The following is a 14,355-nucleotide window of genomic DNA, read 5'->3' as shown; positions in this document are numbered from 1 at the left end:
CTAACGGACTATTGGTTTCAGAAAGTGGTGGATACAACAAAGAGTTATGGGTGATTTAAGAAATATTGAGGGAGCCATGTCACCCCAGAACTCTCCATAACTCTATGTTATCTCCACCATTAGCTAAAAGTAATAGTCCATTAGAACTTTATCGGAATAATGTATCCAATGCATTATCCCGTTAGAGTTTCTAAATACGTTTCAGGGGGTGACTATAATTATCGATATCATAGGGACCTTAAAATTATTTAAGCATACCTCAGAAGTATGGGTGTAATTTACCCTAATAATAATCTTTAATTTTCACATATATTTTATTACAACGACGTCGTGTAATGACTTGACGAAGAAAATGCATGAAGAACATCATTATCTCCCAAAGAATTGCTGTCCAGCTACATTCCATGAGATCGTTAATTAATTAGAATTCAGTCCAAACTCCCTTTTTCACATTATGAAGAAATAAATATTTACTTTGACTTGACTAAGACAAAAACAATATTCTATACTATTACTATTACTTTCTTTTTTTTTGTTTAATTAGAAAGGAACATTTATGGGAAAATTATAGTTTTCACCCCTCAATTTTTCTCCACTTCACATTTGGTCCATCATGTTTCAAAAATTCAACACTTTTAGTCATTTCCGTTAAAACTAACGAAATCAAATGGGTTTCCATCACTACCGTAATTGACGGACTAACGATAAATTGACGGAAGTGACAAAAAATGTCAAATTATTGAAACATGAGGGACTAAATGTGTTTTTTGTGAACATAGAGTACTAAATATGAAATCATTTCAAACTTGAGGGATGGAAACTGTAAATTTCCTGAATATCTATAGTAGGACAAGGAAAATATTCTTTTTCTTTTTACAACTTATTTATTTTTATTCAATATGTTTATTTGATTTTTTTTTTCATAGATATCTGATCCTTCTAGGATGGTCAAATCTTTAAATTAAACAATTATCCCTTATAGTTTTCATCCATCAAGTTTGCATTGATTTCACACTTAGTCTCTCATGTTCACAAAATACACATTTGGTCCCTTATATTTCAATAGTTTAACAGTTTTTGTCATTTCCCTCAATTTAATTACCGTTATTTTGTCAATCAAGGCAATGATGTGAAAACGTTTGATTCCGTTAGTACTAACGGAAAATTGACGTAAACGACTAAAATTGTTAAATTGAAACATGTTAGCCGAAAGGTTACTTTCGAATGTGATGATTTACAAACAATTGATTTGATCTAATAGTCTTTCTTTGAGTCGTGTTTTTATTAGACAAATTAATCATGGCGGAATTAATCAAGACGGGAGTGACAGAATCCATAAGAGGCCTAGTGTCCTTGAACTATCCCGAGAACGAGATCCGAACGATTTGATCTAATAGTCTTTCTTTGAGTCGTGTTTTTATTAGACAAATTAATCAAGGCGGAATTAATCAAGACGGGAGTGACAAAATCCATAAGAGGCCTAGTGTCCTTGAACTATCCCGAGAACGAGATCCGAACGATCCTCCATACGGCTTTCTAGTCTTGGTCCAAATTCTTCTTTCTTGGATCAAATAATAAGCCCAATTTATTTGGTCTTTATTTTCGAAAATTAGCCCTTTATAAAATGATTAATTTATTTTCGAAAATAAATCCTTTTTTCTTGAAAATTATTTCAAAAGGGTCGGCTGAGATTTGAAAGAAAAAATCCGTGAGATTTTGGAAGCAAAAGGTTTTTCGAAATTCAAGATCTTATATCTTTGAAAAATGGTCTAATATACAAAATTATTTGAATTGTTTCAAAAACGTTTTTTCATTGATTTAGACTGATTGAGAATCATATTTTCGGACTTGGAAGATTTTAAATCAATCCTCAATCAAAGATTCAAAAATATATAAGCTGTCCGAAAATTAGCTCGGAAGTTGCTGAAGCTGGCTGGAAGATGTTTTGCTGAAAATCGTTTTTGAATGAAGAACACTCCTTTTGAGTTTCAAAATTCAAATGCTTACCATATTCAAGTGATTTAATTGATCTCAATCGGTTGAGATCAATCACACTCATCATCTAATCAATCAAGAGATTAAAGATTGATTATTTCCTTTCTAGAGATGAAGAGCTTCACCAATAAATAGTGGACCATTCATTCAAGCTTATATATTCCAAGCCAATTTCGAAAAGAGCTTATAGAGAGTCATTATTTATTAGGAAATTCGAAATTCTCCTCTTGCTTATCACTTGTTTCATTATATATATTGAGAGGAATTTGTAAAGCTCTTAGAGAGCATTTCTTTGTTGTGAGGTTTTTGTTGAGTGCGAAAGAGTTAGTCTCTTGTAAGCACGTATTGATAAGTGCGAAAGAGTGAGTCTCTTGTAAGCACGTCGTTGGTGCGAAAGTCGTTAGAGTCTTGTAAGCACATCCTTTTTTCGTGTGGAGGATCCAAGGATCTTGGAGGCACGTGGAATAAAGTTCGAGGGCCTAGAAGAGTGGAGTAGGGGAATTTCTCCGAACCACTATAAAATTTGGTGTCATTTACTTTACGCACTTTATTTTATCGTATTCAAATTTCCGCACTCATATATTGTTTATTGCTAAAACTTTATTCGGCATTAATTTGGAAGTTTGCAAAATATTTATTATTAAAGAAAAATATATTTTTCTAGAAATAATTTAATTATGCAAAAATAGTAAAAGGTTTTGAAAAGCCTAATATTCACCCCCTCTTAGGCGTATTTATTCTCTCAAAACATAAGGGATTAAATGTGTTTTTTTTAACATAGGTGATCAAATGTGAAATAAGTATAAACTTCAGGGATGAAAACTGTATTTTTTCCTGAAATGTTTTTTTTTTTTTTTTTTTGAAATATCCTGAAATGAAATGAAATGCTATTTACGAGGTTTTATTGTGTTCTATTGCTTTCTAGTCAGTTAAGAATTTTCGAGCAATTGATGAAAACTATTTATGCTTGATCACTCTTATTAGAAACTATAAGTTAATAGACAAAAGGCAATTTTATTAAACTAATATCCAATCTCCAAGAATCTCAGGACCATGATTAAAATCTTGCCTTGTACCAAAATCAATCTTAGGTAAAATCATTTATAACAAAGGTTAAGAATTAAAAAAATTACATCACCATCACACTATATAAATAGATGTAACATATTAAAAAAAAACTACCAACCGATTTCATTCACCATTATACTCAATGGCACCATCAAATATTATCAACTTGCATATCTCATGTATTTTCCTTTTAGTTCTTCTCAACCCATTCATCATTTCCCATGCAAAATCACATAAACCAAATGCTCATAGTTCATCACCCCTATCTTCCATCAATGATCTAATCGGAGCTCGAAAAGGGCACAAGGCAAAATCCGTCCTCGAACTCAAGAAACACCTCTCTAACATCGGCTACATGAAGCACAACAACAACGAAGCCAAAGAAAAAACCGATCTCTTCGACGATGACCTAGAGTTGGCTATAAAAAAATACCAAGTTTTCTTCCATCTCGATGTGACCGGAATTTTGGACGCCAAAACGGTCAAAAACCTACTCCTCCCTAGATGTGGGGTTGCGGATTTCGTCAACCTAAACGCAAGCCAATTCAAGAACAGGGTCAACGACAAAGATCGACAGACAATGGCGGTTGATCTTCAGAAAAATAAAGGTTTAGAAAAAAAAATTAACTGCGGAGACCGGCAATCACTGACAGTTGACCTGTCGCAAAAAAAATTTCAAAAAAAAAAAAGTTAACAGCTGCTGACCGGCGGTGGCGGTCAAAATTAGTTTATTAGTGAAATTGGGCTAAATTAATGTGTAAATCATGAAATTGAAGTTAAATTAGGGTTTGAAGGAGTTGGGGGTAATTTGGTATATATAAAAGAGTTTTCCTATTTGCAAATAAGTTTAAATGATGAGGTGGATTTATTTGCAAAATAAAAAAGTTGGATGTTCCTTTTTAAATTAAATGCTCTTGTCATGGTCTTCTTTGTCATTTACACTAAAAAAAACTATCTGATAGCGTTTTTTATATATAAAAATGTGTGATATACAATTTTTTGCAATTTATTGTATTTTCTATGTCTGTGATACGGGCTTGTTTGACAATTAATAAATAAACATAAGCCCATTAGGGTAAGCCTAATATGATAGGCCCATAATGAAGAACCCATGATGCCGTAGCTCGGTCCTGTGAGCGAGGTCGTCATATGGCGCGAACCTCGGAACTACGTGGGAGTACCTTAACTCGCTAGCCCAATACCAAAACGCGGTAAGGCGAGCCCAGGATAATATAGGCCCAAGATACATGACTTGGGGGAAAGGGAAAACCCTAAAAAAGGAAAGCTTGGCTTCCAAGCTTTCCTCATCTATAAATAAGAGAATCAACATACACACACGGGGGATTTTTCAGACACTAATCACTATTACATTGCATATACATTTTCTCTTCTATTCCGATCACTGACTTGATCGTCGGAGCTTTCCCGCCGGGAACCCCTCCCGGCGTTGCAGGTTTATTCACTCGGAGTACGGACGGAGCTGGCTTGAGGAAGACGAAGACCTACGGACCAAATCAAGTGGCGCCGTCTGTGGGAAAATCTTGAAGTTTTGGGAAAACAGCTTCCGGGAAAAATCAGATCTACCCCCGGAAGTCCAGATCTGAGCTAAGAACGTGGAGAAAAAATGGAAGGAGAAGACACGGTTACCCGAAACCTACAGAAGGAGCTGGAAGCAGCAGCTCACGATACACCTGGCGTTGATCCGCCGCCTGCCTCGAGGGAGAAGTCCGGGTGCAGCCTGCTCACGCCCGAGAAAGAGAGACGAGTCCCTCTCTTTTCAGGAAGCCCTTCTTTTGAATTTCAGAGCGCTGGAGCTGCTTCGAAAAGACCGGCTGCAGCACCGGCTCCACCCCCTGATGAGCGCACGTACACCCGAGATGAAGTAGAAGTCATGATCACCACGGCCATCCGCAATTACGCCCAATCCTTACCTCAGGATAACCGACCCAAAAGGGACCTGAGACGCTCTCTGAACGAGGGGCGAACTGATGATGAAGGCGACAGTTATTCGGAAAATCGAGGAGGCGACAGTCATGGAGTCAGGACCGAAGTAGACAGCCTGAGACGTGATATGAACGAATTAAAGGCCTTACGGAACAGGTCAATGCGAGATCTCGTGGGATCTAGCCCTTTCGCAAAACACCTCGATGACGACCCCATACCCGCTAGCTACCGACCCATTTCGTTTGAGTACAATGGCACATCGGATCCCGCCGAACACCTAAGCCGTTTCAACAATACGACATCACTTCATCAGCTCACGGAAGGGGTGAGATGTCGTGCCTTCGCCACCACCCTAGCCGGGCCTGCGCAGGCCTGGTTCGGTTTGTTGCCTTCCGGGAGCATGCAATCTTTCGAACAATTTGCTAAGGCCTTCATGAACCAGTTCGCCAGCTCGAAAAAGTGCAAGAAAACCTCCCTATCGTTGTTCAGCATCCGCCAGAAGGAGAAGGAAAGCCTCAGGAGTTACATCAAACGGTTTACCTCGGCCACCCTGGAAGTCCCGACTACCAGTGACGAGGTACTCATGGCGGCCCTTTCACAAGGGTTGAGAGATGATGAATTTTTCCGAGCTCTAGCGCTGGAGCCATCACCTGATTTCGATAACTTATTAGAAAGGGCATCTAGGTTCATTAACTTAGAAGAAGCCCGCCAACAGAAAGTGGAGGAATCTCACCAAGCCACAAACGTACGGGTCAGCGAAGTAAAGAGAGGCAAGGAGCCCATGTTACCTCGCAGGGATGCCAATATTCCTAGTCGGAGTATTGTCCCGGATGCTAAGGGATCTCGATTCCAATCATACCAGCCCCTTACAGCTCCTCTATCCCAGGTGCTATACGCGATCGAGAAGAGAGCCGATCTGCGGTGGCCTCGAACTGCTCGCGGAGCCCCCCGTCGAGATCCGACATTGGGTACTTTCTGCCGTTTTCATAACGAATACGGACATACGACCGACGACTGCGCACATCTGAAAGACGAAGTGGAACGTCTCATCAGGGATAACAAGATTGGGGATTTTGTGAAGATAGATTCACCTCGGGGGCAAAAACGTGAAGCCCAGTTCGGGAACCCGCCACGAGCACCGCCCCCACCGCCAGCGCCGAAAAGAGGGTACATTCAGATGATTTCAGGAGGTCCTACAGGAGGAGATACTCACCGGGCTAGGAGACGTCATCTCGGTAGCCTAAAAAATAATCATGAAGTTTGCCAAATTTCTACACCAAAGTATCGTCACTATCCCACTATCTCGTTCAGTCCTGAAGATGAAACAGACCTAGATGATTTTCACTGTGATCCTCTCCTCATCACGATTAACGTGGGAGGATACGATGTCGCTCGCGCCTTCGTTGACCCCGGAAGTTCGGTGGACGTCATATCTTACGAGTGTTTCCTGCAAATGGAGCTTGACCTCCCGGTTTTTCCCGTCACCACAGCGATATTTGGGTTCACAGGAGGGTCCCTGACGCCGATTGGACAAGTTAAAATCCCTGTCACTATAGGAACTCCACCTCGAACACGCACTCAAACTGTCAATTTTGTCATCGTTGAGGGGTCGCCGACCTCATATAACATCGTGATAGGACGACCAATGTTACATACCTTTCGGGCGGTCCCTTCGACCATTCATCAAAAGCTTAAGTTCCCGGTTGGTGGGATGGTAGGAGAGGTCAGAGGCGACCAAGCCCAATCGAGATCGTGTTATGTCGAAATGGTTAAAATAGCAGAGAAGGGCCGACGTGATACCCTCACAAAAGAAGACTTGGGAGACGAGAAGCGCCCCCGAGTTGATCCAGAGGATAAAGTTAATCATGTACAACCCATGGACGAATTGATGACAATCGACCTCGTCCCTGGGATGATGAAACAAACCCGGATAAGTAAGGATTTAGAACCACCTCTTCGGGATGAGTTGATAGCGTTATTGCGGTCTAATGAAGATATTTTTGCTTGGCAACCAAGTGATTTGACCGGTATATCACCGCGAACTGCTGTACACAGGCTCAATTTACGACCCGAGTGCAGGCCCGTCAAGCAGAAACGGCGACACTTCGGTACCGAAAAAGACGAAATCATACAGAAGGAAGTTCAACGACTTCTGGAAATCGGACACATCCGGGAAATTCAGTTCCCTACATGGCTGTCCAATGCGGTGTTAGTACAGAAAGCTAATGGCCAATGGCGAATGTGTATCGATTTCAGGGACTTAAATAAGGCTTGCCCGAAAGACGATTATCCTTTACCTCGCATAGATCAGCTGGTAGATGCCACTGCTGGATGCGAGCTACTTAGTATGATGGATGCCTCGCAAGGATACCACCAAATTCCGCTAGACGAAAAGGACCAGCCAGCAGTAAGTTTTGTCACCGCCACGGGGACTTACTGTTACGAGGTGATGCCTTTCGGCCTGAAAAATGCGGGAGCCACGTATCAGCGATTAATGGATAGGATGTTTCGGGCCCAACTCGGACGCAACATTGAAGTTTATGTGGATGACATGTTAGTTAAAAGCAAGAGGCGCTCTACGCATCTCGCAGACCTAGCTGAGACCTTTGCGACTCTTCGTTTATATGGGATGAAGTTGAACCCTGCTAAGTGTGCATTCGCAGTACAAGCTGGAAAGTTCCTGGGATACATTGTTAATCGGGAAGGCATCAAGGTAAACCAAGATAAAGTGGAGGCCGTACTTCAGATGACACCTCCTCGCTCCATCAAGGAAGTCCAATCCTTGGCAGGAAAAGTTGTAGCCCTAGCTCGGTTTATATCGCGAATGGCTGATAAGAGCCTGCCTTTCTTCAAAGTACTAAGGAAAACAGCTCAGTTCGAATGGACCACCGAATGCCAGCTCGCATTCGAAGCATTAAAACGATCTCTCACTTGCTTGCCGATCCTTAGCACCCCTGAAAAGGGCGAAACCCTGTTTGTATACTTGTCAGTGGGCGATGAGTCCATCAGTTCGGTGTTGTTTAAGGAAGTTGATAATCAACAAAGGCCGATCTACTATACTAGTAAGATCCTCACTACGTCGGAAAGCCGATATTCTGAAGTCGAGAAAATAGCGTACGCACTGGTCCTCACTACGCGACGACTCCGGCCTTATTTCCTGTCGCATACCATGGTGATTCGCACAAGCTTACCCCTTCGGCAGACCCTAGGTCAACCTACCGCGTCAGGGCGAATTGTTAAATGGGCCATCGAGCTGGGACAATACGAGATCCAATATCAACCCCGTACCTCGGTCAAAGGACAAGCGTTAGCGGATTTCATCCGAGAAACCACCAGGATACCCATCGAAAAGGAGTGGAAAATTTACGTGGATGGCTCCTCTACAACCTCGGGCGCGGGGGCAGGGATAATAGTTATTGATCCCACTGGAACGGAAGTCGAGTTTGCCGTCAGGTTACCTCGAGTTTCCAATAATGAAGCAGAGTATGAAGCCTTTATCCGAGGTATGGAGATCGCCCAAGAGCTCGGAGCGCGCGTGGTGCGAATATACTCCGACTCTCAATTGGTAATACATCAACTCGAAGGAGACTACGAAATAAAAAACGATAGAATGAAGAGTTATGTAAATAAAGCCCGAGCTGTGCAAGAAACTTTTGAAGTCTGTACCATGCATCAAATTCCGAGAAACGACAACCAGCGAGCTGACTTCCTCGCTAAAGTCGGGTCGTCAGTCGTTGACTGCATTGAAAGAAAGATCACTATCCTTATTGCCCCCACCCCAACACCGGGGATAATGACAATAGACGAAGAGCCGGATTGGAGAACACCCTTGTTCAAATACTTAAGAGGAGAGCGAGCTGGCACCAAGAGAGAACAGCACCGTTTAGCATATAAGGCAAGGCACTTTTACGTACGGCATGGGACATTATATAAAAGAAACTTCACCACAGTAGATGCAAGGTGTTTGGGAAAGCAGGAGGTAAAGCATGTGCTGGATGAAGTGCATCGAGGTGGTTGTGGCGAGCATGGAGGAGCTCGGGCCCTCATGCAGAAACTACACCGGGCCGGATATTACTGGCCCGGCATGAAGAAAGACACGTACCGATATGTTCAACACTGCATACAATGCCAAAAATATGCCTCGCTCATCCACAAGCCGGGGGAGGAAATGACCATCATGAGTGCTCCATGCCCTTTCGCCCAATGGGGAATCGACCTGGTGGGGCCATTCCCTCAAACCACGGGTCGGAAAAAGTTCGTCATTGTCGCGGTAGACTACTTTACTAAGTGGGTTGAAGCTGAAGCCTTATCAAAAATCTCAGAAGACGAGGTCATGCACTTCATTTGGAAAAATATCTGCTGTCGATTTGGCCTACCTCGAAGCCTTGTATCGGACAACGGCACTCAGTTCAACGGTAAGAAAATTCGAGCGTGGTGCGAAGAGATGAAAATTGCACAAAAATTCGTAGCAGTAGCACACCCCCAGGCCAATGGACAAGTGGAGTCCGTAAACCGGACCATTGTCAATGGGTTGAAAAAAAGGTTAGACGAGCTGGGTGGAAGTTGGGTAGACGAGTTACCCTCCGTCCTATGGTCTTACCGGACCACATCCAAAGCAGCTACTGGCGAAACACCGTTCCGGTTAACCTACGGAACTGAAGCGGTTATACCGGTCGAAGTGGCAATGGACACGCTCCGCATCGCCGCATTTGACGAAGTAACAAACGATGATGCTTTAAGATCACAGCTGGACGAAGTTTTCGATCTTCGGGAAACGGCGTATTTGCACATGGAAAGAAGTAAAAACTTGATTAAAGCTCGGTATGATCAGGGGGTGCGGTCCCGCTCATTCCAGATCGGAGACCTCGTCTTGCGACGAGCGGACGCGCTAAAACACACGGGAAAGTTGGAGGCTAATTGGGAAGGACCATACATAGTCACCAGGTGTTTGGCCGGCGGAGGATATGAGTTGGCAGACATTGACGGAAAGCCGTTACCTCGGGCTTGGAACATAATACATCTGAAACGCTTCTTCGCGTAAAAAAAAAAAAAAAAAAAAAAAAAAAAAAAAAAAAAAAAAAAAAAGAGAGATAAAGGAAATCGAGGCAATTACGCCAGCGAAATCGAGACACACCTCGTACAGGCAAAACAACCATTAATAAACATCCATTTTCCGATCTGGGCTAGGCCCCGTGGTTTTTTCTCTCCTTATTTGGAGGGTTTCCACGTTAAAAAAGTACTTGTGTTATTTACTTAAGTTATAACTGTGGCGTTAACTCGCGTGTTTCATTGTGGCGTTAACTCGCGTGTTTCATTGTGGCGTTAACTCGCGTGTTTCATTGTGGCGTTAACTCGCGTGTTTTACTGTGGCGTTAACTCGCGTGTTTTATTGTGGCGTTAACTCGCGTGTTTCATTGTGGCGTTAACTCGCGTGTTTTACTGTGGCGTTAACTCGCGTGTTTTACTGTGGCGTTAACTCGCGTGTTTCATTGTGGCGTTAACTCGCGTGTTTCATTGTGGCGTTAACTCGCGTGTTTCATTGTGGCGTTAACTCGCGTGTTTTACTGTGGCGTTAACTCGCGTGTTTTACTGTGGCGTTAACTCGCGTGTTTCACTGTGGCGTTAACTCGCGTGTTTCACTGTGGCGTTAACTCGCGTGTTTTACTGTGGCGTTAACTCGCGTGTTTCACTGTGGCGTTAACTCGCGTGTTTCATTGTGGCGTTAACTCGCGTGTTTCACTGTGGCGTTAACTCGCGTGTTTTACTGTGGCGTTAACTCGCGTGTTTCATTGTGGCGTTAACTCGCGTGTTTCATTGTGGCGTTAACTCGCGTGTTTCATTGTGGCGTTAACTCGCGTTTTCGTAAGCAAAATATTATGAGTGGGTGCTAAGTTAAAATATAAGAATGGTACAAGATTGAACTAATGGATGAGCTTAAGGAATAAAACACCACTGGAGATCAGTGAGGATATTGACAGACTAAGTCTGAAGTCCAAAACAACAAAGACATAAAAGCGAATAAAGACGTTTCAAGCATATGGAAAAACGGAGAAATTGTTAAGGGTACATGACAAAAGGAAATAAAGGGAGTAATATTCAAGAAATACATATTCAAAGTACAAAACATAAAAAATGGTTAAGTCTTTTTGGTCTTCACTTCGGAACTGCTTCACTCCGATTCTCAGCATCCGGAGGGGGCGGCGAAACGAGGCTTGGTTGTGCCTCTTCGGAACTAACCACCGTCCCAAGGGCCCCGATGTCTCCGGCGAAGTCGGTAATAGCCCCTTGCCGGGAGAATTCTTCAACGAGGCCTTGATAAACCGGCCTCCACCACTCTAAGTTGGGATCCTCGTTTACATCCCCCTCAAAACCCGGAATCACGTCGTCGGGGAGGTCCTCTGCCAGTTCATTTTCCACCAACGGGAACTCGATGCCGGCACCGCCTAACCTCTTCCGAACAGCCGCAACCGCCGACGAAAAGAAGAAACGAGCTAAGCCTGAAGCTTCTCGAGTAAACGTGGTGGAACGCCACAATCGGTGAAAGAAGCGGCGAACAAACTCCTCGATGAAGCGAAGGCCCTCAGGCGACCCCGGGAACAACCTTTGCCCCTCTTTCACCCCTTCGGTGAAATTGGTGGAAGCCTGTACTCCAGCCGCGAACAGCTCGTTGGAAAGCCCCTTAGCTTTCTCCTCCAAACTGGCATTATGGGATACAAGGGAGTCTTTTTCAGCCTCGAGGATTTTTTCTCTCTCTTTCAGCCTCTTCACTTCGGCAAACAGCCCCTCCTTCGAGGACTCCGACACTCCCAAACTCTCCTTCAAGCCCCGGACTTCCTTCCGGAGCTGCATCACCTCTTTCCTCTGATTATCATACGCCTCGCGTGAAACATCATCCCACCCCAGGGGGCCCGAAAAGGCGATGGCGAATTGCTGCACTCACAAAGAGGTTAAATGGAGTTAATCTTAAATACAAGATGCTATGGCAAAAACCAATTCACAAGAACAGCGTGAAACAAACCTGTGTAATGTTATGAAGAAGCAACTCAAGTCGGTCGCCCTTACTCATTTGCCCGAAGTGGGCGACATCGGTGGGGAATGCCAAGGACCGGCACGCAGCAATAGCGTTTTCAGCATTCCGGCAGAGGTACAGTCCAAAGTCGGCCGGTAAAGATGACCCAGCCGCCCCAAGGGCCAGCTCAGACCTCCGTTTCTTCGGAGCAGGTTCTTTCTCTACCACCTCTTCGGTCGAAGAAGGAGGCGGTGACGGGGCGAGAACTATCGCGGAGGATTGTTTAGGAGGTTCAGAGTCCTCAGTTCGCGAAGCAGGTCCACCACGGGCGCGAGGAGGAGCGGCGTTTTTCTTCGATGGCCGGGGCCTTAGAGCCCCTTCCTCCGAGGGTCTTTTCTCGGATTCAGCGATTAGAGGGCGCTGAAATTCAGACGCCTCGAACCCAGGTTCCGGATCGGAGGGACGGGTAGCCGGCTTGTCACCTCGGAACATCCTCTTCATCCTTAGATCTACGCACCAAAACAAACGGGCAAGGGAGATACGTGGGTAAGATACAAGACATACAAGTACATAACTAGCGAAACAACAAAAAACAAACCGACCGAAGTAAGACAACGAGTCGAGGTAAAAATTAGTGTTATAACCAAACCCACCTAAATCTTCCCGAGTTAGAGAATACGTGCCGTTGTCGTGAAAACGAAAGTGGCGAAGCATTGGCGGAAAGCTGGTGAGGCTATCCGGGACGCCGTGGCTCGGTTGAAAGTGGGATATCATTTTTAACAAACAATCGTCAACCGCCAAAGGTTTCCCCCTTTTCTTTTCAGGCAGGGTGGCGAGCCAAGGACACAAATAGGGCGTGTCGACAGGATTTCTGGCAAAGAAATAATGACCTTGCCACCCATCGGTTTTATTAGGTGGCATCAGAATCTTAAAACCCGGTCGAGCTGAGATAGAGACATGGAAAGGACTCGAATTCTTTAATACCATCACACTCCGGAAGCGAGCTGGTGTAGGAATCACCCCCGACCAGGCGCACAGCATGCGGAATCCGGTCATAATTATTATGGCATGGGGGTGGAATTGGTTAAGGGACACGTTACATAATTGGGCAATCTCGGAAAACCAGGGCGAGATAGGAAAAGATAGACCGAAGTAGAATTGCTCCGAAAACCAAGTACTAAAACCTAAAGGAGGGTTTAGAGGGCGATCATCTCGCGAAGGAAGAATCAATTCGACATCGGTAGGGAGGCCTATGTCGCGAACTAAGTTATTTAGATCTGTCTCGCTTAAAGTACTAGGTCCCCATTGGTCATCCAAATCTCGTCCTTCAGATAGGGAAGGAGAACCACTCCTCGCAGAAGACGAAACCTCTCTTCTGCCCCTCTTCTTGGGCCGTTCTAAGAGTTTGCCCGAGGGGGAGAAGTAGGGACCCTCCTCCGACGAGGAAGAGATAGAAAAAGCGGGGTTTTCACCCTCCTCCCCGGAGGGCATTTTTTGGCCGAAAGGATCGGGAGAACGGGCAGACATTATCAATTCGAAGAGTAAAGGCGGGGATAATAAGAGATGGGGGAAAGAAGTAATACCTTTGTCGGGGAAGAAAATGGGCACGAAGGATAAGATCTCTGTCTCGGAAAAGCAGGTTCGCCGGAGAAGAAATAATAAGAGAAGAGAAAGCACAAGGGTGAAAAAAGGAAAAAACTTAAAAAATGGCAAGGACCAGGTATTTATAGAAGAAGGAAAAGGAGAAAGCTCGATCGTGACCGTCTATTCGGATGGACAAGATTCAAAGTAGGTCTCCCCGAATCCGATGCAAGAGACGTCGATTGGACTCCCCTAGTAATGACCTAGGAAAGAGAAAAAACCAATCATAACCGCCCATCCGAACGGACAGGATTTAATGCAAATTACCTCGAACCTAGCACGAAAAGCGCTGATGGAAATCTTCTCATGATGACCTAGGGAACTTGAACCGACCACGCGGGGTGTCAGAGCAATTAATGAAAGGGAAAGGAAGAGAGGCTGCGTATGCCGACATGAATCAAGTACGAAGTGCGAACTGATGCCTCATACTCCATACTTATAAAACGAGGTAAAGAAAAGCCGACTTGTTTTATAAATAAGGAGTAGGGGGGAGTAGTTGATACGGGCTTGTTTGACAATTAATAAATAAACATAAGCCCATTAGGGTAAGCCTAATATGATAGGCCCATAATGAAGAACCCATGATGCCGTAGCTCGGTCCTGTGAGCGAGGTCGTCATATGGCGCGAACCTCGGAACTACGTGGGAGTACCTTAACTCGCTAGCCCAATACCAAAACGCGGTAAGGCGAGCCCAGGA

The sequence above is a fragment of the Erythranthe guttata genome, chromosome 14 (genome assembly GCF_056151865.1).
Source record: "Erythranthe guttata isolate IM_541 chromosome 14, IM_541, whole genome shotgun sequence".
NCBI classification, from domain to species: domain Eukaryota; kingdom Viridiplantae; phylum Streptophyta; class Magnoliopsida; order Lamiales; family Phrymaceae; genus Erythranthe; species Erythranthe guttata.
This window is presented reverse-complemented; position numbering follows the sequence as displayed.